A 25,346-nucleotide genomic window follows, 5' to 3' on the forward strand; every position below is an offset into this window, starting at 1 on the left:
TTTTCAACAGAATCTCATTCTGTCACCCAGGCTGAAGTGCAATGGTGCGATCTTGGCTCACTGCAACCTCTGCCTCAGCCTCCTGAGTAGCTGGGATTACAGGCCTGCATCACCACACCCAGCTAATTTTGTATTTTTAGTAGAGACACGGTTTTACCATGTTGGCCAGGCTGGTCTCCAACTCCTGGGCTCAAGTGATCCACCTGCCTCAGCCTCCCAAACTGCTGGGATCACAGGCATGAGCCACCATGTCTGGCCTGGTTATATTTCCTTTTTCAAGCTAAAATCATATCAACTGTGCCATAAGAAACAAAATGTCAGGACTTCTATTCACTATTCATCTGATTAAATGACTTCAGAAATCATTATTTCAGAAAATCCTGGCCTTTCCAGTGGGTACAGTTTCAGCTCACTCAGTGGGCAGGTTGGCCTTCTCTTTTCATTTGGTTCAACTTCCACACAAAGATGTAAAACAGCACCAGTGTCTGCCAAGATTCACTATGTCTACTGAGCTGGTCTTATTCCTAACTCCATTACATTTTCTTGTCTTTTCTCTTCTTTTGCCCTCATTTTTATTCATTTTATATGTGATTTTTGTGTACTAAAAGTTCCTTATGTAGCAGATATTCAAAAACTGAGTGGATGGAGACAGATACAGAAAAATGTGTCCTGTCTAAGAGTGAGCTTAAACCCTACCCTGTAATATACTTTAGTTTTTCTTAAACTTCTGATGGTCTTTCCAGACTCATCTGTAGACATTTTCCACCATACCCTTTACACACCAACCTGCCAAAGTGGTCACAACTCTCTAAGCAACCCCCTAAAATTTTTCTTTGGGACAAGTTCCTTAACTATTTGGGGACTCAGTTTCTTATTTTAAAAAAAAAAGGGAATAGGTGAGGCGCGGTGACTCACACCTGTAATCCCAGCACTTTGGGAGGCAGAGGTGGGTGGATTGCCTGAGGTTAGGAGTTCAAGACCTGCCTGGCCAACATGGTGAAACCCTGTCTCTACTGAAAATACAAAAAATAGCTGGTAACAAGAGTGAAACTGTATCTTAAAATAAAAAGTAGGGGGGATAATGCCTACCTTATAGAGTGGTTGTAATGATTAAATGTATTCATTTATGAAAAGCACCTAACATGGTACCTGACATAAAGTAAGTACATGGTATTGCAGTTGTGGTAGTGGGGATCATATTTTTCCACAAGAGCATGACTTTGCACATAGATTGTCTTTGGCCTAAAATACTGCCTTCTCAACTTACGAAATTTGTATTTTTCTCAGTGACGCCCTTCCTAATCCCCATAGGGCAAATTAGAGTCTTATCTGCACTTTAAAACATTGTATAGGCCTTTACTGTTGTACTCAGTACATTGTGCTCTACTGATGTCTGATGGTTTCGTGTATTTATTTTCCCCACTAGATTGTTAATATGTGGGTATATGGTCTTATTAAGGTTATCCCTGACACTTAGCACAGAAGAGATCATCAATATATGCTGTAGAAGGAAAAGAAAGAGGAAGAGAAGAGACAGAAGAAAGAATGAAAAAGAAAGAAGGAGCAAGTAAACAAATGAATCCAGTCTTCTGGTAGTTTCCTGTCCACCATCATTCCTGGAAGATTCCCAACAGTGATAAATTGATCTCACTGACAAAATCTGTCAGTACGCTGATTAACACTTCCCAAGCTTATCACTCAGGGCATAAATAACTGTAGTTCTTTGAGATATTAATTCATTCACAGTAAATAATTTGCCTCCTATTTGATGATAATACCAACTATCAATAAAGGCAAAATTACTCAACTTGCCAACCAAAAAACCAAATCACTTATTTAGAAAATGGCTCATCTACGAAAAAAGCTGCTACTTTTGAAATTGATACACATGAGCCAAAATTTGTTTCTTTAGGAAAAAATATATATATTCCAATGGTTCACTTGGCTTCAGAGGCCAAGTTTTTATGAAGACAAAAGAAGTGGAAAATGAAGGATAAGTGAACACAGAGTAGGCAAGCACATTGATTTTCTCCATCGCTTGTATTCTCTTTGGTGATTTTCCCCTGTCTGGATTTCCTAAATTATACATGGAGGGTTCGTATTAATCAGGCTTGTGGAACTGGAGAAGAAATTCAGTCAGAGATATAAAATTAATTGTAAACTAGAAACATTTTCTTACAAAGAGCAACAGTTTTTCTTCCTTGTCACAACAATGATCCTCTTTACATACATCCTGTTTGTGACATACTGCCTGTTATCAATAGAACTCTTAACTGAGTAAAATTGCCCCATTTTTATGAACCTATATTTCAAGCTCTGAAAATGCGACAATATATAATTTTTATCAGATATCCTGTTAGATAATCTTAATAGTAATAGGAGCTGCCACTATTTTTTTCTTCTTGTAAGCTTTCTACAGTATGACTCAAGCAGCTATATATTCAGCCACATCACCTATGATTTGGACCTTTGATTTCACCCTGTCACCCCAATCTGCACCTTCTCCAGTCTTCCCTACATCGGTGAAGGATATGACCACCCAGTCAATTACTCAAGTGAAAAATTTCAGAATTACCTTTGAGTTATTTCGCTCACTACATCCCATCCATCACCAAGCACCTTGACACTGCTTCCACAACATCTGCCTAATCTATCCATTTCAGTCCATTCATATTACTACCTACCCACACCACCATTTCATTCAGCTGGGCTGCCACCGTAATTTCTATTTGGTTCCTTCTTGCTTGTCTGTAGTTTCCACACAGAAGCCAGAAAGAGCTTTGTTAAAACATAAATCAGATCACATCACTACCTGCTTAAAAGCCTCCAGTCACATTTTATTCCACTTAGAATAAAATCCATACTCTTGCCCTTGTGTCGTCTGGCCTACATGGAGTTCTTTGATCCTAGCCTTTACTGCCTTATCATCTCTCACTGTGCACCAGCCACACTAGCTTTCTTCATATTCTTACAAACGTTTTCATCTGAAAGTCTTAGCACTAGCTATTCCTTCTGCCTATAAGTCTCTCTTCCCCTGATTAAAATACATTTTGGGCCGGGCACAGTGGCTCATGCCTATAATCCCAGCAATTTGGAAGGCCAAGGCGGGTGGATAGTGAGGTCAGGAGTTTGAGACCAGCCTGGCCAATATGGTGAAACCCATTTCTGCTAAAAATACAAAAATTAGCCGAGCATGGTGGCAGGCATCTGTAATCCCAGCTACTCGGGAGGCTGAGGCAGGAGAATTACTTGAACCCAGGATGCGGAGGTTGCAGTGAACCAAAAGATCACACCGTTGCACTCCAGCCTGGGTGACAGAGTGAGACTGCAACTAAAAATAATAATAATTATTATATATGTATATACTGTTTTGCCCTTTAATTTTAATAACTAATTTAAAATATTTTAGAAGAAAAGATTGAAAACATGCAGAATCCTTTTTTATTGATTTACATTTACATTATAATTTTGTATCTTTAATTATTATGGATCCATATTAGTTGTACATATTTATGGGATATATGTGATGTTTTGATGCAATCATATAATGTGTAATAATCAAATCAGAATAACTGGGATAGCCATCACCTCAAGCATTTGTGTGTGTGTGTGTGTGTGTGTGTGTGTGTAACATTCCAATTCTATTCTTTTAGTTATTTTGAAAAATACAATAAATTATTAACTATAGTTGCCTTATTGTATTACCAAACACTAGATCCTTTTATCTAACTATATTTTTGTACCCATTAGCCATCCCCTTTCTATGTCCCCATCCTCACCACTCTTTTTAGCCTCTGGTAACCACTACTCTGTGTCTCCATTAGTTCAACTTTTTTTTTTTTGAGATGGAGTTTCACTCTTGTAATCAGGCTGGAGTGCAGTGGCATGTTCTCAGCTCAGTGCAACCTCCACGTCTCAGGTTCAAGCGATTCCCCTGCCACAGCATCCCAAGTAGCTGGGATTACAGGTGCCCCGCCACCACATTCAGCTAATCTTTTTGTATTTTTAGTAGAGACAGGGTTTCACCATGTTGGCCACACTGGTCTTGAACTCCTGACCTCAGGTGAACCATTTGCCTTGGCTTCCCAAAGTCCTGGGATTATAGGCATGAGCCACCACGCCTGGTCACTTCGACTTTTTTTTAGCTCCCACACGTGAGTGAGAACGTGCAATATTTGTTTTTCTGTGTTTGGCTTATTTCACTTAAGATAATGGCCTCTAGTTCCATTCATATTGTTGTAAATGACAGAATTCCATATTTTTCATGGCTGAATAGTACTCCATTGTATATCCATATCACTTTTTCTTTATCTGTTCATCCACTTAGATTGATTCCACCTTGGCTATTGTGAATAGTGCTATAATAAACATGGGAGTGCAGGTATCTCTTTGATATAGCAATTTTCTTTCTTGGATATATACCCAACAGGTGGGGTTGCTGGATCATATAATGGTTCTATTTTTAGCTATCTTAGGAACATTCATACTGTTCTCCCTAATGACTCTTCTAAATTATATTCTCACCAACAGTGTACGAGGCTTACCCTTCCTTGACATTCTCACCAGCATCTATTCTTAGCACAGCCACTACCTTTGTCATTCAGCTCTCAGCCTCAATGTATTCCCTAACTACCCTATATGAAGTAGCTTCTGGGTCACTACCACTGTCACACCCTACATTGCATTTAACTGATATTTCTGGGAGTTTTTTGTTTGTATGGTTGTTTTCTGCTGAATTTCCATATGTCTAGAATAGTGTTTTGCTCACAACAAATGTGTATTTAATTGAATAAATGAATCTTGCTTTCTCAACTTTATTCGCTGTCCACAATACTGGACAGTATTTCTGATGGAGAATAATAAGACCAAAGACCAGAGGTGGATTGACTTTGTATGGAGACTAACAGGCTAAATAACAGTAAAAGAAATACCTGACTAGAGAGGAACATCCTTGTTGAAAGGTAGTAAGAGACATATTAGTAAGATCTTAACATCAGTCTGAGAATGTAGATCAAATATGATGAGTTACAGAAGCCTCTTCTAAACCTGGGGAAACACAGACTATGAACTCTATGAGGTCAGGAATGTTTGTTTTGGTCACTGTTATAAATGCAATACCTAGGAGAGTACTAACACACAGAAGGTGTTCAACAAATAGTTGAAGGCATAAATGAGTGAATAAGTATGATATAATCTCTAGGATGCTTTGTTTGGAAATAGTTTATAAGATACAACAGAGATTAGAATACAGTAGAATAACTTTTCAAAATCTAGACCACAGATCATGTTTAAGTGACTTATTAAAATTCAGTTTCCTGTGCCTTTCCTAAGACTTACTAAATAATCTAAGACTGGGGCCAAGAATCTGTATGTCAAGAGTTTCCCAGGTCCTTATCTGCAAACTAAAGAGAATGTCTGCCCTAGAGGAGGAAAAATGATAGAAGTACTAAAGTGGAATCTATATTTGAGGGACTCAAGAGAACTTGCCAGAATTTTATGACATACAGAAAAGAGTCAAAATGACTAAGTTTTCAATCTGGCAGGCAGAAAGAATAATGCCACCATTTGGTAGAACATAGGAAACTTGTGCATTAGTTTGAAAAGGCCTTCTCATTTTAAAAACTTACAAGGTAATAGATTTTTACCTTTTGGAAGACAATGCAAAGGCATATGTAAAGGTGAAATGTGAGACTAAGCTAAGAAAATTATGTGCTTCCAAAACCATGGAAGGCGCTGTACTATCATAAATAGCAAGGATATTGCCACTGTATTCTAGAGCATGAGGGTGCAAAGACAAATTAGTCTCATTTCTTATTGTCAAAATCTATATTAAAGGCATGTTACTCCTGTTTATTTTGTAGTGAATACATTACATATGTCTCAGTAAATAGTTCTTTGTGCAATAGATCCTTGAAATTGGCTTCCTCCCAGCCATGAAACAGATATGGCATTGGAGTAATGCTAGAAAGCAAGAAAGCAATGCCAGAGAGCTAATTTGAGGAAAGATCTGAATGCACATGTCTCTGGTAAACATCTTAGAAAGTTGTTCAGTTTTCCATGGTTCAGATTTTATTTATAATTCTTAGGCTTTAGAATATAGACTCTATACTTAGCAGATTTTTTTTTAATGTAAAGATGGGCTGAGGCCAGTAAATGCTACTCATGAGAAGAAATCTTTAAACATGGCACTACTTTTGGCATGTTGGCCTCTGTGCCTTTGTGTTATGGGAAACCTAGCATTTAGAATACCTAGTGAGTTGAATGTCCAAAAGTAAACGATCCCTTCCCACCATAATGCGTAGATGTTTAATATATCTTACAGAATTTTCATCATAAAGCCCCAAATTCTTCTTTGTCAGTTTTCAGTTTACCACTGTCGTATGAGAAAATAAGTCAAAGAAGAGAGGTCTGCTGCTTGAAGTATTAGAACATGCCTACAACTACACTCAGGAGACGACTTGCTTCACTACAAGCATTTTGGAAGTTCTGAGTCTTTTAGTTTAATGCAATTAAAGGGAATGTATTAGAAGATTCTGTGTGAATTGTTCTGCGGACTGGGCCTTTCTGTTTTCTGTCCACTTGAACAAGAAGTCATGTTGACCCCACTTTTTTAAAAGCGCAGAAAAAAAATCAAACTACTCATTGAAAACTTATGGCACAAAATTTGGGTCACACATTAATTAAGTGGGAAGTATAATACCAGTTACTTCATTGTTCCTGTCAAGGAAGCTATGAGTCTATCTTGACAAAAAAAATAAAAAAAATAAAAAAGCAAAGTAAGGCAGCATACTTGACAGGAACAATTCCCTCACCATTACCGCCCCCCCCAAAACAACGTCTGGTGAGATCAAAACATTAAGGAAGAGAACATGTTTAGAAGAGGATCAGAATTTGCCTCATAGATGACTGTTCTAGGCCATCTTCCTCATAGGAATTCTAGGTCAGGAAACTGATACCTGATGAGGGAAACAGTTTAAACTTTCTAAAGCATGCTTATAATTAGCATTAAACAAATCTAAATTCAAATATTAAAATAAGGATCTTTAAGTTACGCATTCAGCCAAAAAGTAGTTGTGCACAACTTTGTATCTGCATAAGATAATCATGTTTCAGTGCCAACTACCAGAACTGTGATAAGGTTGACCTTGCATTAAGAAGAGAGTAAACTGACTTCTCTCAAAGACGCTTAGATTCTCTCAGATCTCAGAGCACTAATTAGCATACAACCAGTGCCTTCTTTTGCTCGGTCCCCTCAGTGCCCAAGCTGTTTAGTGACTGTCCAATGCAGAGAAAGAGGAAGAGGAAAGAGTTGATCCCTACCAGAAGGATCAGAGCATTGGATATAAACATTGAGTCAAATACTCCAAAAGAGAAAGAGCTTTTCTGTGTCCTTGGCTTGTATGAGATGGCTAACTTTAGAAATATGAAGACCCTCTCTCTTGATCTTAATACTGTAATACTTCTATGATTTTTATTGCTTTCTCCCATATGGATAAAGATCTAGTCATGCACTAAAAGAAAAAAAATGTTTTCTTTCTGAAAAGAGATATATTTTCCTGGTTTTTCTACATGTCAAGGACAACTGAATTCAGAGGGAATAATTTAGATTTATTTACAGTCTGAATTCATACAAGACTAAATTGTGATATATTATTTAAATCAAGTTTGGCTTTACAACTATGCCACTTTGTCCGGAAGGTATGTTTTTATTTTTGTAGATATGTGATATACAGATCCTTCATGACTGATAGATAATTATTAACTTTAGATATATGTTAATCATTTAGCAAAAGGCTAGTAACCAATTGCATTTAATGAATGAATGCTTTTTAAAAAACTTTTAAATTCAACTCTCTTGAAATCTGCTGTATTTTTACTTACTGTATTCATCAAGGTGATTTTGCTGTGATTACCTAGAAATAAATAGCCCCTAACTTGGCTGCATATCTACTTCTCCTTTCAACAGTAGCTAATCCAAGATGTTTAAGAAGCAAAAATTGAATTTCACTTTTTGTAGTCAACAACCACAAAATGATTTTTTGCAGATTATAGTGCTTTTTATAAGCTCTTAAAAAGTATAGTACCAGAGACATAAATATGAGAGAAAAGAGCCACTTTCAATAATTTAGTTTAAAAACAATTAACCCTGGGTCATTTCTCAAAGTTAATCTTCTGTGTCAGGAAAACTGAGAGTAATTTAGAGAAGCACAATACCTTTTACTAAATATTTCAAATCCTGCACCTTCATCTATATTGTAAGTAGGTAAAGAGAGAATTAATTATTTAGTAACAGTTCAGGTACTCCAAAGCTACAAACACCCACACTTGCAAACATCAAAAACTTGTAAGTAAAGAGCTATACACTCTCCTCACCCAACTGCAAACACCTAAATTGGTGCCAGTTATGGAAATTTCCTAGCTTTCACCTCTTCTCTGGTCCTGCCATTCTCTATCTTGAGGAGAAGGGTAAGCACAAACCAGGCACAGCAAAGTAATAGGCTTGTTAGGTGGAGATTTCCTCCCCATTGTTGGATCCTTTTTATTATTGAGGCTTTCAGTGTATTAAAAACATACTAAAGCAAGATTACAACTTTTTTTCCCATTATAGGAATTTTATTTTCTTTTTTTCTTTGTTTTAATATATATTTTATTGCATTTAAGGTTTTGGAGTACATGTGAAGAACATGCAAGATTGTTGAATAGGTACATACATGACAGTGTGGGTTGCTGCCTTCTCCCCATCACCTATATCTGGCATTTCTCCCCATGTTATCCCTCCCCTCGTTCCCCACCACAGACTCCAGTGTGTGATGCTCCCCTCCCTTTGTCCATGTGTTCTCATTATTCAACCCCCGCCTATGAGTGAGAACATGCAGTGTTTGATTTTCTGTTCTTGTGTTAGTTTGCTGAGAATGATGGTATACAGGTTCATCTGTGTCCCTACAAAGGACACGAACTCATCGTTTTTTATGGCTGCATAGTATTCCATGGTGTATATGTGCCATATTTTCCCTGTCCAGTCTATCATCGATGGGCATTTGGGCTGGTTCCAAGCCTTTGACTTTGCTATTGTAAACAGTGCTGTAAGAAACATTCGTATGCATGTGTCCTTATAGTAGAACGATTTATAATCCTTTGGCTATATACCCAGTAATGGGATTGCTGGGTCAAATGGAATTTCTATTTCTAGGTCCTTGAGGAATCGCCACATGTCTTCCACAATGGTTGAACTAATTTACACTCCCACCAACAGTTTAAAAGTGTTCCTATTTCTCCACATCCTCTCCAGCATCTGTTGTCTCCAGATTTTTTAATGATTGCCATTCTAACTGGTGTGAGGTGGTATCTCAATGTAGTTTTGATTTGCATTTCTTTAATGACCACTGATGCTGAGCATTTTTTCATGTTTGTTGGCCTCATATATGTCTTCTTTTGTGAAGTGTCTGTTCATATCCTTCACCCACTTTTCAATGAGCTTGTTTTTTTCTTGTAAATTTGTTTTAGTTCTTTGTAGATTCTAGATAGATTACAATATTTTTAGCATATTTTAAATATTCCATCCTAACAATGAATCCCAATGACCATGTGGATAACCTCAGTAGAAAAGAACATCAAAAATCTAAATTTGAGCCTCTTCATGAAGAATACAGACCAAATGGCTCTCCTGGTTCTCTGTATAATTAGCTCTGCTATTTACTCCCAGCTTTCATTCCCTTGAAGTTTTTTTGTTGTTGTTTTTGGTTTTTGGTTTTGGTTTTGGTTTTGGTTTTTTTTTTGAGACGGAATTTTGCTCTTGTTACCCAGGCGGGAGTGCAATGGTGCGATCTTGGCTCACCGCAACCTTCGCCTCCTGGGTTCAGGCAATTCTCCTGCCTCAGCCTCCTGAGTAGCTGGGATTACAGGTACGCACCACCATGCCCAGCTAATTTTTTGTATTTTTAGTAGAGACAGTGTTTCACCATGTTGACCAGGTTGATCTCGATCTCTTGACCTCATGATCCGCCAGCCTCGGCCTCCCAAAGTGCTGGGATTACAGGCCTGAGCCACCGCGCCCGGCTCCCTTGAAGTTTTTTAACAGGTTTTCTCTGCTACCAGTATTTCACACCTACCATCCATCCTCCATAATGCTGTCAGTGACCTTTCTAAAATGTCCACTTGGTCATGTTATTTCCATGCTTCAAACCCCCTAAGTTTCCAGGGGTCTGTAGACTAAGACAGGATGCTTCCCAAGGGAACCATAGAACCCTTTCTTGCTCCAACCCTGGCCTGCCCCTCCATCCCCAAGTCCCAGTCGGTCTCTGCACTTAGAAAGCTTTCATAGGCTCACCCTGTTCCCTGAGCCTGAATTGCTCTTACTCTATCTGCCAACAAAGTACCTCCTCCTTTTTTAAGATTCACCACAAGCCTTCACCAACGGTCTCAGGAGGCTCTGGCCAGCTTCCTTTTGGCCCCATTATACCCCAGTTACCTCTTTTGTAGTCTTTATAATGACGATTACACTTAGTGTTTTATAATTTTGGCTTCCCTTACTATGCTTGAAGTTTCTTGAGGGCAAGGACTGTTTTTATCCACTCTTCTATCTATCCTCAGTGTCTGGAGCACTGGGAGTACTAGATTAATACATTTTATAATATTTTCATCTTTGTTATTGATTTTTCTTCACTTGTTTCTTTTCTCACCATTCCACTTTAGGGTTTTAAAAAATCATTTTAATCTTGCTAATAAGCATTAAAATAGTATTATCAAATAGTTTTATCATGAACACATAGAGTTATGTTTTAAAGGGAAATTCTACATAATTTTTTAAGATCCATCAGCTTCTAAAATTCCTTGAGAATATAAGCCTCTCCATGACAATTTCTATACATCTCTCCAAGCACAGAGAGACAAGAAAAAATTAGCTTTTATTTAATTTTATGATTTCTCTCTTTGGTTTTATTGCTACAGTATTATTTTTCTGCTACTTGTTCATTTCAGATATGTAGTGTTTCTGCTACATTGTGGATTAAATGACTTTCATGGGCTGGTTTTCCAACCAGGCACCATGCATGATATCATTTCCTGTGGAGATATGTATTTTAAGTTGCAATTTGCCTCAAAATGCTTTTGGAATTTAGCATATTTGTAGGTTGTGGATTCTGCACTGAGATTAGGAAACCTGTCATGTGCTCATTTAAATTATTCATTTAGCAAGCATTTATTGAGTAATAACATTTGTCAGAATCAATTTTAGGCCCTGAGGATGAGGCGTGGAATTAATTAGGCCCCTGCCTTCAAGGTGTTTACAATCTAATGCATACATTTTGCTAAATACTGGCATATTTCTCTTTTTGCCTCTCCAATACTGCCCCTTGTGAAAACAAGTTCTATTTATGATCTTAATTGCATGGAAATAGTTATTAGAATAACAAATTTGCTTTACTCTTTCTGAGAAACACTTCATAGATATAAGAAATAGTTTATCGTGTTTATTTCCTTAAATACCCATTTGAGATCTGATCTCACTTTTTTTCTTTTTAATGAACTTCCCTCCATCTCAAAGAGATTTGTAATACTTTGTTATTTCATAATATCTACATTGATCCTTGAACACCCTTCTGAAAGGATTTCTCAGGCAATATGCTTGTTTTTTAGCCCTTTTTTCCTCCAGTCTAGACAAGAGAAGATTCATCCACTATTTGAGATCTCATTTATTGTCTTCTATCAAGAAAAAAATACTAGGTCTGGAGGCATAAGTCTTTAACAATGTACAGTACTAAGCATTTAATATGTGAATTTGTCTTAAATATACTTTAATCAGATCACAATTATTCCTGCCAACTAATGGATGTGTGTATAAAATGGAATTTGTCCATTAATGATAGAAGGCTTTCTAAAGATCTTTTAACATGAGATAAATAAAGCAGTAGTATATTTTATAATAATCACTCTGAAAGAGCTATTTCAATTAATAATAACCCACTCCGGGATGATGGGGGAATTTCTAATGGCTATAGTATAAGAATCACTTACCATGTGGCAAGAAAACCTGCTATTTCCCCAAGCTAAAAATGGAAACATTCTCAGCAAACTGACACAACAACAGAAAATGAAACACCGCATATTCTCACTTATAGGCGGGTGATGAAAAATGAGAACACATGGACACAGAAAGGGGAGTACTAAACACTGGGGTCTATTGGGGGGAAAAGGGGAGGGCCAGTGGGAGGAGGAGGTGGGGAGAGATAGCCTGGGGAGAAATGCCAAATGTGGGTGAAGGGGAGAAGCAAAGCAAAGCACACTGCCATGTGCGTACCTACGCGACTGTCTTGCATGCTCTGCTCATGTACCCCAAAACCTAAAATCCAATAAAAATTTAAAAAAAAAAAAATGGAAACATTCTTTAAGGGGAAAATAGTGCCCTAATTCACTCTCTTAAAATGTTTAAATTAAATATATAAAATGCAATGTTTTCATCTCTACAATCTTACTCATTTTTCTAAGCATAAATTTTAAATCTATTTTTATACAGAAAAAGCTGATAGAACAGTAGGTTCGTTTTTTGTTTCCATGGAAGCCTTTCTTCTATAAGGCGTATTTTACCTTTTCTAATAAAGTTTTTTTTTTTTTTCAAGTACAATTTCCATTTTATTTTTCTCCAGAGAATAGTTATCTTCAGTCTTTTACTCAGCTCCTTACATGGGTTTTGGTGGGGGTCGTGGGGCAGCACCCGCAGGTCTAAATCGGGGTGGGGGTGTTCGGTCCTTGCGGGCTTCACGAGATCGATTCCTGACCACTTTGCTGTGAATTGCACAACTCACACAGTAATGTAGCTTCACATAGAGCTTGGGAGGTACATGGGCATCAAAGACGCTCGCTTCAGAAATATCCCTGACTGCTGCGGCCTCCACTATGTTTCGAATGACGAATTTCTTAATGGCCTTATCCTTGGGCACGCATCAGGCACAATTCATGCAGCGAATAGGCTGAACATGGCCGCGGCCCTTTTTGGCACGACCGTTGTTCCTTCTTTTCTTTGTCATCTTGGAAGCTCTCAGCGGAGAAAGCATAAAGTTATTTTTTAATGCCATCATTTCAACTTTTGGTGTTTTCTCCTCCTATCTCCAGTTTAACCAGTTTTATCGTGTGGCTTGTCTGGCTGCGGAGCTTTCCCCTATGAAACTGGTCATTCCACTCAGAAAAAAAACCTAGATTTTTGGTGCCAGATCAAAAGGAACAAATAGGTCAGCTTTGGAGATGAATAAAGGAAAGAGAAATGTCAGTTTGTTCATATATTGATGTATTCATTCAACTAGCATTTACTGAACATGTATTCTTTTTTTTTTTTTTTTTTTTTTTTTTTGAGACGGAATTTCGCTGTTGTTACCCAGACTGGAGTGCAATGGCACGATCTCGGCTCACCGCAACCTCTGCCTTCTGGGTTCAAGCAATTCTCCTGCCTCAGCCTCCCGAGTAGCTGGGACTACAGGCGTGTACCACCACGCCCAGCTAATTTTTGTATTTTTAGTAGAGACGGGGTTTCACCTTGTTGACCAGAATGGTCTCGATCTCTTGACCTCGTGATCCACCCGCCTTGGCCTCCCAAAGTGCTGGGATTATAGGCATGAGCCACCGTACCCGGCGAGCGTGTATTCTTGACAGACACTAGCTCAGGGAGCTGAAGCTGTGGAATGTTGACACACACACAAAATTACTGTACATTTGCATAATGAAACACAGAAATTTTACACAGAAATTATCATCTAGGATGATAGAGAAATATCACTAAATCCTCATAACATTGTTGCAATTTCAAGTAAATAGGGTTATCCCACTTAGTAAATTCTACTCTTCCTAAGTGTTCGTGGGTTCTTTTACCAAGGAAGTTCTTAATTATGTGGGTTCATCAAAAGATAGAACTGACTTCAGAAACTCCTGTGAAAGCTTCTAAAAACTCCTCATATCCTTTTTTAGAGCATCTGTAAACCCCTAGCTACTTTCCAATTGTTATCCTATCAGTATTTTTATTGGAAAAATGCATAGATCCTCAGCAATCATAAATTAAATGTTAATGATTTTTACATTTTCAGGACACTTCAGTTATAAGAAACACACTAAATTTCAAGCATGTTCATATGCTTAAGACATCCATCAAATGAACCTAGGTCGACTGAATCTTATGCAATTCACCCAGACTTACTTGAAAACAGGTTTCTCAGTATGGGTGCCTTGGAACCTGAATACGTTAATCATAAGAAAGTTAGGCTGGGCACGGTGGCGCACGCCTATAATCCCAGCACTTTGGGAGGCTGAGGTGGGTGGATCACGAGGTCAAGAGATCAAGACCATCCTGGTCAACAAGGTGAAACCCCGTCTCTACTAAAAATACAAAAATTAGCTGGGCATGGTGGTGCGCGCCTGTAGTCCCAGCTACTCGGGAGGCTGAGGCAGGAGAATTGCTTGAACCCAGAAGGCAGAGGTTGCAGTGAGCCGAGATCGTGCCATTGCACTCCAGTCTGGGTAACAACAGCGGAACTCCATCTCAAAAAAAAAAGAAGAGTTAACAATCCACCTCGTAGGTCAGTCAGAAATGTGAACTTAAAATCTTTCCCTGTTTGTTATACTCTCTCTTTTTGCTCTACATCTAGGCTTTCAATTCCCAGTTGAGAAGACCCCCTAACTTGTATCTTAGTGATGTAGCTCCTCCATGTCTATCCAGCTATAGTCTCAGCTTGGTATTTTTCAGGTCTGATGATCTTTGTATATTGATTCTGATATGCTAAAGACCCCTAACATGTATCTTGTACTAAGAATTATATATTTACTTTGTGTCAGACACTGTTCTTAGAACTTTGCAAATATGAACCTATATTAGTGCTGATTTGTAATTTTCCCAAAGCAAGAGTTAGAATCACAGATACTTTCAAGAAGCATCGTTTAACCAGCCAATGAACCTAGCTGACTGTCCAGTATTCATATCTTATCATCTAGCACTTTCATTACTATTCATCTTTGTTTTTTAGTTATTTCTCATAGTAACTGTCATGATGATTTATGGCAAAAAAAAATGGCTCAAAGAAGAAAGCCAACTGCTAGAGCTCTTGATAGAAATAAAAATGGAGGAAAGTAATTCAGGGAAATAATCTGTTTTAGCCTGAAAACATAAATTTTCAATAGATTAAATAGTAGCATGTTGAATTTGATGGCAGATCAGATGTGTCACATGAAAGAATTCACAGAACTTTCTATGCAAAGCAAAAGAAAACCATTACAGGGAGAAATTCTCATGTCCCAAACAATGCAATAAGTGCATACTATGGGAAAATAAAGTCAGTGAACATCGAATTTGTTTTGTGTGTTGGTAGGATATGCATGAGAAAGAGCTAACAAGGGAGAGAAAGCTGGAAGTTAGAATCAAGTCAGAACAAACATTTTCATACCTATAAAACTGGGGATTCACAAAGATCTCCAAATCTTAGTAAATTTCATAATTCTACCATACTGTTTAAAAGGCTTGAATATTAAATAATGTTTACTCAATGTGAATTTTTTGTGTGAATTTTCACTCTGGTGAAATACGATAAAATTTATAACTTTAGTCATTCTTAACTGTATGATTCACTGGCATTAAATGCACTCATATTGTCATGCAGCCATCACTGCTCTCTGTCTCCAGAACTTTGTCGTCATCCCAGACTGAAACTCTATACCCAATAAACAATAACTTCAAGTTCTCCCCTCCCCTCAACTCCTGATAACCACTATTCCACTTGCTGTCTCTATGAATTTGGCAACTCAACATACCTCATATAAGTAGAATCATACAATATTTCTCATTTTGTGTGGGGCATATTTTATTAAGCATAATGCCTTTAAGGTTATTATTGTATGAATTAGAATTTCATTCCTTTTTAAGGCTGTATAATATTCCATTGTGTGTATATACCACATTTTGATTATCCGTTACTCTGCCAATGAACATTTGGGTTATTTCTATCTTTTGGCTATTGTGAATAATCTTACTATTGATGTACAAATATCTGTTCCTTTGAATCCAGTCAAATGAACCAGAAAAAAAATTAAATATCTGTTGAAGTTTCTACTTTCAGTTGTTTTTTTTTTTTTTTGTTTTGTTTATATACTCAAAACTAGAACTGCTAGATCCTATAACTCTGTTTAACTTTTTCTGGAACCACCATACTTCAACATGAATATTTTTATAGTATTAATGCAGTTAGTATAATGCACCAAAGCTTAAATGCAAGTAATCATTATCCTCACTACTGGTTTTGTAAAATAATTAAAATAAAATTCACACTCACTGTTTAATAACTTATTCACAGCTGGGTGCAGTAGGTCACACCTATAATCCTAGCACTTTGGAAGGCCAAGGTGGGTGGACTGCCTGAGCTGAAGAGTTCAAGACCAGCCTGGGCAATATGGTGAAACCTGTCTTTTTTTTTTTTTTTTTTTTGAGACGGAGTTTCGCTCTTGTTACCCAGGCTGGAGTGCAATGGCGTGATCTCGGCTCACCGCAACCTCCGCCTCCTGGGTTCAGGCAATTCTTCTGCCTCAGCCTCCTGAGTAGCTAGGATTACAGGCACGTGCCACCATGCCCAGCTAATTTTTTTTTTGTATTTTTGGTAGAGACGGGGTTTCACCATGTTTACCAGGATGGTCTCGATCTCTTGACCTCGTGATCCACCCGCCTCGGCCTCCCAAAGTGCTGGGATTACAGGCTTGAGCCACCACGCCCAGCTGAAACCTGTCTTTACTAACATACCAAAAAAAAAAAAAATTATCCAGGCATGGTGGCATGCACCTGTAATCCCAGCTACTCAGGAAGCTGAGATAAGAGAATCACTTGAACCCGGCAGACAAGAAGTTGCAGTGAGCCAAGATCATGCCATTGCACTCCAGCCTGGGTCCATCTCAAATAAATAAATAAATAATTTAACAAATAACTTATTCACTGGATTAAATATCTTGCACAAGTTCCATTGTTTCCAGTCCAGGATGTCTATAGCCATATGTGCTCTTCTCTCTCTTTCTGGAAGTTGTCCATTGATTTTTCTTGGTGATTTATGGCCACTGATTCTTAATTATTAACTGTATTTTGATGGCAAAAATCCAAAAGCAGAATTATCTATTGTGAAATTTGTTCATCAGAATTTAGGTTCACATTTCCTTTGCCTGTACTTTTTACTTATTTCCTTAAACAAGTCAGAAGTAAATGATGGTTACAATCATGGTCTGTTAACTTTTGATTCTGGCAGTTGATTTCGCAGTATTTTTCCATCCACATTTGTAAGGAAACAACTTACTTAAATGGTTGGAGGTCTTTTTTCCTTCTTTGATTATAGTACTGTCAATGTGTTTTCATTTGGTTTTATGAGTCTTTTAATGTAAAAATACAAACATTGTCCATTATAAAGGTTTTTCAGAATCCTTCCAGATCAAAAGCCTACCCAAAGTATTCAGTATCCATTACAGTTATGCATTTGTGAGGTGTAACTTTAGATCTCAAAGGTTTTCTAGGAATCAAATGCCAGACAAGCTGTTTTGTATGTGTCATTAATAGCAAAACTGTGGTTTACTTTATTATAATGTCAGTGGGATTTATAGTAATGTCAGATGGGGAGACAATGGATTGAAATAAAATTCAGTGAAACTTTTTCCCTAGCATTTTATTTATGCATAAAACTGAAACTAAGTAATGACCCATATTTCTGTAATAATATTTACCTAATTCTGAAAAATGTAGCATTACACGTTGTGAAAGTATAATCAAATTAGGAATAATATTCTTATTCTGGGACCATGACAGTATATTGCTCCAAATTTGAAATCTACTTAAATTTCTCAGCTGCAGAGCCTTAAATCAATTCAGATCTTTAATTGTATAAGTTCATTTTTTCTGAACCAAATGTAATTTCCCTTTTAGGGAGGGATTGCCTTTAAAAGGCTCATTAATAAAATCCTAATGAGGTATCTTGGACATTGTAGAATACTGGTGTCATTTTTATGAGTTTAGAACAAAAGGATACAAAATATACAGATAAGATTACCTATCAAATACATGAAGGCAAAATGTTCCTGACAAAGTCAGAACATTCTAAAATAGTTGAAAACCTTTCCAGTGCCTTCAAAAAACACCAACACAATTATTGTTGATACCTTACGAATCAAAGGTCTTGTTTTTTCATCATTGACTGAGTTCAGCTGGGACACTTTTAGAAAAAGAAATTGGCACTCCTTGTTGGATTGAGAGCCTAGATGGCCTTATACCTCTAACGCTGAGGGTATAAATGATATATCTGAGCAACTATGCAAATATTGCAAGTAAGATGAATGCCAATTTATAAAGTGAAAGGGCTAGTTGAATAAGTGTAAGTATAAAAAGAGTAACAGGGGACCGGTTGCCGCCATGATAGAACAGCAGAAGCGTAAGGGCCCAGAGTTGCCGCCGGTCCCAGTCAAGCGGCAGCGCCATGAGTTGCTATTGGGAGCGACGGGGTCGGGCCCTGGAGCCGGGCAGCAGCAGGCGACACCGGGAGCTTTGCTGCAAGCGGGACCTCCAAGGTGTTCCTCCCTTCAAGCCCCAATCATGCTGCTCTCTGGACACAAAGGGGAAGTATACTGCTGCAAGTTCCACCCCAACGGGTCCACCTTAGCATCTGCAGGATTTGACCGACTGATATTGTTATGGAATGTCTATGGTGACTGTGATAACTATGCCACACTGAAGGGACACAGTGGAGCAGTGATGGAACTGCATTACAACACAGATGGCAGTATGCTCTTCTCAGCTTCCACAGATAAAACTGTGACTGTGTGGGATAGCGAAACAGGTGAGAGGGTTAAAAGGCTAAAGGGACATACTTCCTTTGTGAATTCCTGTTATCCAGCCAGGAGAGGCCCTCAACTTGTCTGCACTGGCAGTGACAATGGCACAGTTAAGCTTTGGGACATCCGGAAGAAAGCAGCCATCCAGACATTTCAGAACACATACCAGGTACTAGCGGTGACCTTCAATGACACAAGTGATCAGATTATTTCTGGTGGAATAGACAATGATATCAAGGTCTGGGACCTGCGCCAGAACAAGCTAACCTACACCATGAGAGGCCATGCAGATTCAGTGACTGGCCTGAGTTTAAGTTCTGAAGGCTCTTACCTCTTGTCCAATGCAATGGATAATACAGTTCGTGTCTGGGATGTCCGGCCATTTGCCCCCAAAGAGAGGTGTGTAAAGATATTTCAAGGAAATGTGCACAACTTTGAAAAGAACCTTCTGAGATGTTCTTGGTCACCAGATGGAAGTAAAATAGCAGCTTGCTCAGCCGACAGGTTTGTGTATGTGTGGGATACTACAAGCAGGAGAATATTGTATAAGCTGCCTGGCCATGCTGGCTCCATCAATGAAGTCGCTTTCCACCCTGACGAGCCCATCATTATCTCAGCATCGAGTGACAAGAGACTGTATATGGGAGAGATTCAGTGAAGATATGGAATAGAAGATTCCAAGGCTGCTTGTGTTTAAGACCTCAGACTGCATAAGTGACGTCAAATGTTGGCTGCCCGGGCTAGCACCCTCCCTTCAGATGACCATTACTAGCAAGAAACAGAGGAGGCGGTGGCCGTATTCCAAAAACCACTTCTGTCCCGTTTCACCAGGATGACTAAGGCAAGCTCCCCATGGCTTCTAAAAACCACCTGCCAGATTTCAGGGACTGTTTTATTTGTTTTCTGTTTTCTAATGCAGGCCCAATGTGACAAATTTGTTGGTTGAAAATTTTTTTTTAAGTAACTAGCTTGTATGATATTTTCTCTCTGTCATTCTCTAAGTCATTTTGTATTAAAAGCCAAATAGATGCCTTTTTACAAAAAAAAAAAAAAAAAAAAGTAACAGGGACTCAAGGTCTGTAATAAATTAAGGCTGAGACTAAAATAGAAATCAGATTGTGGATAAATAATCATTGTAATAATGGCAGAACTTGAGCTCAACAACAATAAAATTTTACATAGGCTATTAGTTGGCATCAAATGGAGTATCAGTGATAATGGGAAGCATAGGAAGGGTATTCGAATTTTAGAGGTGTTAAAGTTGTCAAAGTTCAAAATAGTTTTTTTAATGTAGTGACAAATGATTCTCTGGCTAGGCTTACACATCGTCTTACGCCCCTTGCATAATTTCAAATTAGCGTTTATGCTCTGACATCTGAAATACTAATCGACAAAAATCAGAATAATTGATCTGCAAGGAATTTCAAAAAATTATACCTCTTCTGCCCCCCAAATAGGAGGACAGCTAAGCCATTTAATATAAAATATGAATTCTCTAATTTAGAAATCTTCAGGAAAATTGCTGCTGCTTCTCTTTCTGCTGGTACTTTTATCTGTTTGGCTTTGTGACCTCCGAGTTCAGAGCATAAAGTACAACCTTGTTTAAATGAAATCTTTCTCTTTTCTTTATTTGGTCCTCAAAACTGTTGTGAGTTGATTTTAATATTAAAACAAAAAAAAACAAAAATCTTACACCTAGGTTGTAACTCTACATGACAAATTCCAGCCCAGGTGTTTTATGATCCAGTGAGAAGTTCTTGAAAAATGATAAGAAAGAGAGGTTTAATTGTAATATGGGTACATTTTGTACTCATGCTAGCCCCTTAATAAGGTATGCACGTTTAAGCATAAAAACCAACTGCATTTTCCTTTTCTTAGTTGAGCATCCAAAACCTTTTATTTTCATAATCAAGGCCAAATGTATTTCATACTTTGGACTTAAACCAAAACTCAAAAGGAGGATGAAAGAGCATTACCCATGCAAGCAATAGATTTGAGGCAAGTTTTAACTGAAAAGAAAAATCCCACCATCTAGTCATTTTTACAGCATGAGTTGCATTCACCACACAAATCCTTCATTATTCATACAGGGCAGTATGTATTTAATGATTAAGTCTCTAAGGATTTATTTGATAGAATAATCTAAATTTCTTTTTTTAAGGGGCAAATGAAATGTGGTTTTTAATTCTTTAAAGAACAAGTTACAAAGCATGTAAAAATACAACACAGGCTCTTAGTTTTTAAAACTGCATCTACAATTTGCCTATCCATTGGTTTGTTCATGTGGATATCAGTAACATACAGACTTGATCTAATAATGGCTAATTATGCAGTTGTTTATCAGCTCATTTGAAACATTTTGAGATTCAGTCTAGCTCAGCAAATTACTGTGCTTAAGGCAGTTCTACATTCTAGAAAATTATAATATCCCCAGAAGGCAAAGAATTAATAATAAAAATCCTCTTTTGTAAAAGATTATCATTGCAGAGCAAATGGAGCAGATCTTCCCTATCCTACTGCATTTAATATTCTCATTTTTCCCCTGAAACTTTGATGGAGAGGCAATGAGAATATCTCTGTTTTATTAACTTATTAAGAGGCACATTTATAGAACTCGTGCACTATATTTATTCCTAAAGCCGCACTGCTGCTAAGAGCCAATAATCACAGAAGAACAGGATGATTCCATTTGTTATCCCAGAATGTTTCTGATACTCAGTAGAGGCCAAATTTCCACCCAATTCAGAAAGCCCCATTTTTTTACTTCTCTCAGCCTCAATTTATTCATCTGTAAAATAGGTATAACAACAAAATGCAGCCTCTGGATGTTGTGAGAATCAAATGAGATAATGCAGTCAATATACCTAATACAATGCCTGTAGGTATTCAATACCATTAGTTTTTGTCATTATGATGGTTATTATCATCGTTACCTCTTGTAGTTCAGGAATCAAATAAAGATGCATGCATTTAAGTAGCCATTTGCCTAAGTAACTATGTAACTTCTGAATATAAATGTTTTCATGTTTGCCAAAAATTTAAAATGAACTTGCTATAAGCCCCAGCATTATTTAGCCCAAAAACTGCCTTGCCAAACTAATATCAAATCAGCCAGAATAGGTGGGCTACAAGTATACAACTGGGATAAATTGCCTAGACCCTAGTTTGGAATTATGCAACCTCATAGCAGCTTGGCTTGATAACATGGCATTTGAAAAGCACCTGGTGCCTCTTCTATTGAACTGTGTCAGAGTTTTCAACTTTTTCTTCATGACTCAGACTTTGTAGATTTTATCACCTTAATTAGCACCACATTGGATCATTGCATCATATTTTAAGAAGAAAAAAAATTCTTTAAAAACCACCCAGATGCCTTAGCTAGAACATATGAGACTCTTTGTTTTATGGCACATTTGCATAGAATACATGTATCACTTCATTTATTTGTCAACTAGGACTACTTTTTGACTTCCTAGTAAGATTCAGTATGCTACAATTCACTTATAAATATGGCTGGACATGGTGGCTCACACCTGTAATTCCAGCATTTTGGGAGGCCAAGGTGAATGGATTATTTGAGGTCAGGAGTTTGAGACCAGCCTGGTCAACATGTTGAAACCCCGTTTCTACTGAAAATACAAAAATTAGCTGGAGGTGCTCGCTTGAACCCAGGATGCACAGGTTGCAGTGAGCCAAGATTGCACCACTGCACTCCAGCCTGGGTGGCAGAGCAAGACTCTGTCTCAAGTAAATAAATCAATAAATAAATATGGCTGAAGTCCTGTGTTTTTATTTTAAACATGCTGCATCTTCTGTATATTCAAAGAGTGAGGTTAGTCAGTGCTACTTAGAAGCCAATCCTAATACTTAACTCTGGGGCTAATGGTAGCTCAACTTCCCCTTGTAATTCATGGCTTCTAAATATCTCTGCCTCTCTTGCAACTAATGTTGCAAGGCATTTCAGCTTGATGAACAACAGAAAGTCTAAGAAGCTTTCTTTGCCCCCAAGATATGGAAAGCAAACTATAATCAGTAGGGACTATGAAGCCTTCTTTGCCCCCAAAACTTGAAAAGCAAACTAATCAGTAATGACTAACTGTATCAGTTTTTCTATATTGCACTTCATACCCATTGCCTGACTTTTTCCTATTTTAAAATGTGCAATTTTTCTCGAATTTGAAAACTCCTAAGAATAGGCTCTTCTTTATTGTTCTCCAAATTTTCCTAGGGCAAATAAAATCCATTACAGGGGGTTACATATGTAGAAGAGTAAAATGAGATCAAACAAATTAAAATTTCAGTAAGACTCAAAAGCTAACAGCTGTACAAGTTGAGACCTGCTGGAAAACAGTAACTCTGAAATAAATTATTACTCTATAGATGAATAGGACTTCAGGATGCTAGAGGAGAATGTTTTGAGCTCCTTCCAACACCAGAAACTATCAAAATTGGTTATTTTTACTCTACTTATTATAAAGGTAGTTTAGAAAAGCTAATCTGGAGGCTGGGCACGGTGGCTCAAGCCTATATTCCCAGCACTTTGGGAGGCCGAGGCGGGTGGATCACGAAGTCAAGAGATTAAGACCATCCTGGTCAACATGGTGAAACCCCGTCTCTACTAAAAATACAAAAAATTAGCTGGGCATGGTGGCGCGTGCCTGTAATCCCAGCTACTCAGGAGACTGGGGCAGGAGAATTGCCTGAACCCAGGAGGCAGAGGTTGCGGTGAGCCAAGATCGCGCCATTGCACTCCAGCCTGGGTAACAAGAGCGAAACTTTGTCTCAAAAAAAAAAAAAAAAAAGAAAGAAAAGCTAACCTGGAAGGGGCAAAGTATCTTTCACCAAAGGTTTCCAGAGTCTCAATCAAACCCATTACCATGGGCTGTGAAAGACCACATTTTCATCACTACCATCACAGCTGTGGTCGAGCTGATGTTATTGTTGAATCTCTCTCTTCAGCTTTTTATAATTATTATGATTCACCCTAATGTTATGTGATTAGCAGCCTCTGTTGTGGTGAGAATTAAACACCACTCACATAGTGTTTGTGAGCTTTCACCCCTTGTGGAGTCAGCCAGGGCTGCGTTGGCTGGGAGACAAAGTGCAGAAACCCACAGAGTGTCAACTTCACTCTCTCAGGCTGGGGGATAAATGGAAAATTTTACTTTCCAACTGTATGTGTTCCAACTGTATGTGACCAGGCAGCCATATTATGAAAGTTCAATTCCTCCACCTCCCAATAAAAACTAATTATTCTCATGATAGGAAGATTTTTAAATGATTTTGTAAAGCATTGCTTTAGTGCATTGATACAGAAGGCAAAGCAACTCTGTTAATAGAAAGATAACAATTCTTTAATTTTATTTGCAACATCATTAGTAGATTAATTGTATGTTGGCCAGTCAAAGAAGAGATTTGGGGACTTTGATGCCTCTTTGTTTTAGACTGACGTTAGTACAGATGTGATAAGATCACTGAAAGAGAACAGTTGGCAAGAATGTACAAGTAACGAACCATCCATCCTCTTTATCTAATGAAATACATTTTCTTCCATGCTAGTGTCCTAAGTTTTGTGGAAAATGTTAATCATAAACACTATAGGAATCTGTAATTTATTTTCACAGACATTTCAGATTATAGCAACAATTAGTCAGAATTAGAAAATAATTTTCTTTGACTAATATAAGATGAAAAGTAGTAAAGAGGGGATTTAAAATATATGAAAAACAGACATTTATAGAATGTTACTATGTACCATTTATATACTTTACACAAGATTGACAATATGTAGCATGATGAGTTAAATTTTCTTTAGCACAGTACAAAATCTCTGCATTTTTTCCAATTACCACTTCCTTCAAGTCAGCGCAAAGAGGAATAGACTCACTTGGTTCAGCTCAATTTCAGCTTGACAGGAATTGGTATCAAAATTAATTCTAAGACGAAACTTCATAAAAGAAAATCCTATTTGACAAAAGAACTATTGGGCTTGAATCACAGTTGCATTTGCATTGTGAAGTCCCTTTTTTATTGTATATAAAATAATGCCTAAGGAGAGATTGAATATCCAGAGAGAGTTCATTTGAGGCATCCTCATAGTATCTGCCATATGCAAGTAAAGCAGAAGACGTTTTTATGACATCTTCAGAACTTGAAGATTGAATTATAGTTTTAGTAATCATCAGTTCCTCTTCTCCACTGTCACTTTTTGGTAATATATTGCATAGAAAAGACTTACGGTACCAGTTTTATAAGCTTGCAATAAAAATATAACAACTGTTGTATTAAATTATTTCAGTTGTAAACCATTGTGAAAAAGGAGAAAAAGTTTTATCGACATGGAGGCTGGAAAACTGATTATGATGGAGAGCAAAATGTATTGTACTGAGTACTCCCAAGTTTTTCCCTGGTTTAGCATGTTGTAAATCTTCAGGGTATCTTTCAAATCAAGGTCTGGGTTTGTGAAGTTCTTTTATTTAATGATTATTTAGAACTGGTCAATGGCAAGAAAAAAAAATGGT

General features: G+C 37.6%; 1 long non-coding RNA gene and 2 pseudogenes across 3 annotated transcripts in view; 2 read left to right on the plus strand and 1 right to left on the minus strand.

The window, feature by feature from the left end:
• The window catches only part of LOC144577358 (uncharacterized), a 282,043-nt gene that overhangs the window by 197,718 nt on the left and 58,979 nt on the right, over positions 1–25,346 (plus strand). The gene's annotated exons all lie outside the window — the stretch shown is intronic.
• On the minus strand, positions 12,597–13,047 carry LOC100395968 (small ribosomal subunit protein eS26 pseudogene; annotated as a pseudogene).
• LOC100396325 (small nuclear ribonucleoprotein 40kDa (U5) pseudogene) lies at positions 18,392–19,885 on the plus strand (annotated as a pseudogene).

This window comes from Callithrix jacchus, chromosome 8 (genome assembly GCF_049354715.1).
Source record: "Callithrix jacchus isolate 240 chromosome 8, calJac240_pri, whole genome shotgun sequence".
Classification (NCBI taxonomy): Eukaryota; Metazoa; Chordata; class Mammalia; order Primates; family Cebidae; genus Callithrix; species Callithrix jacchus.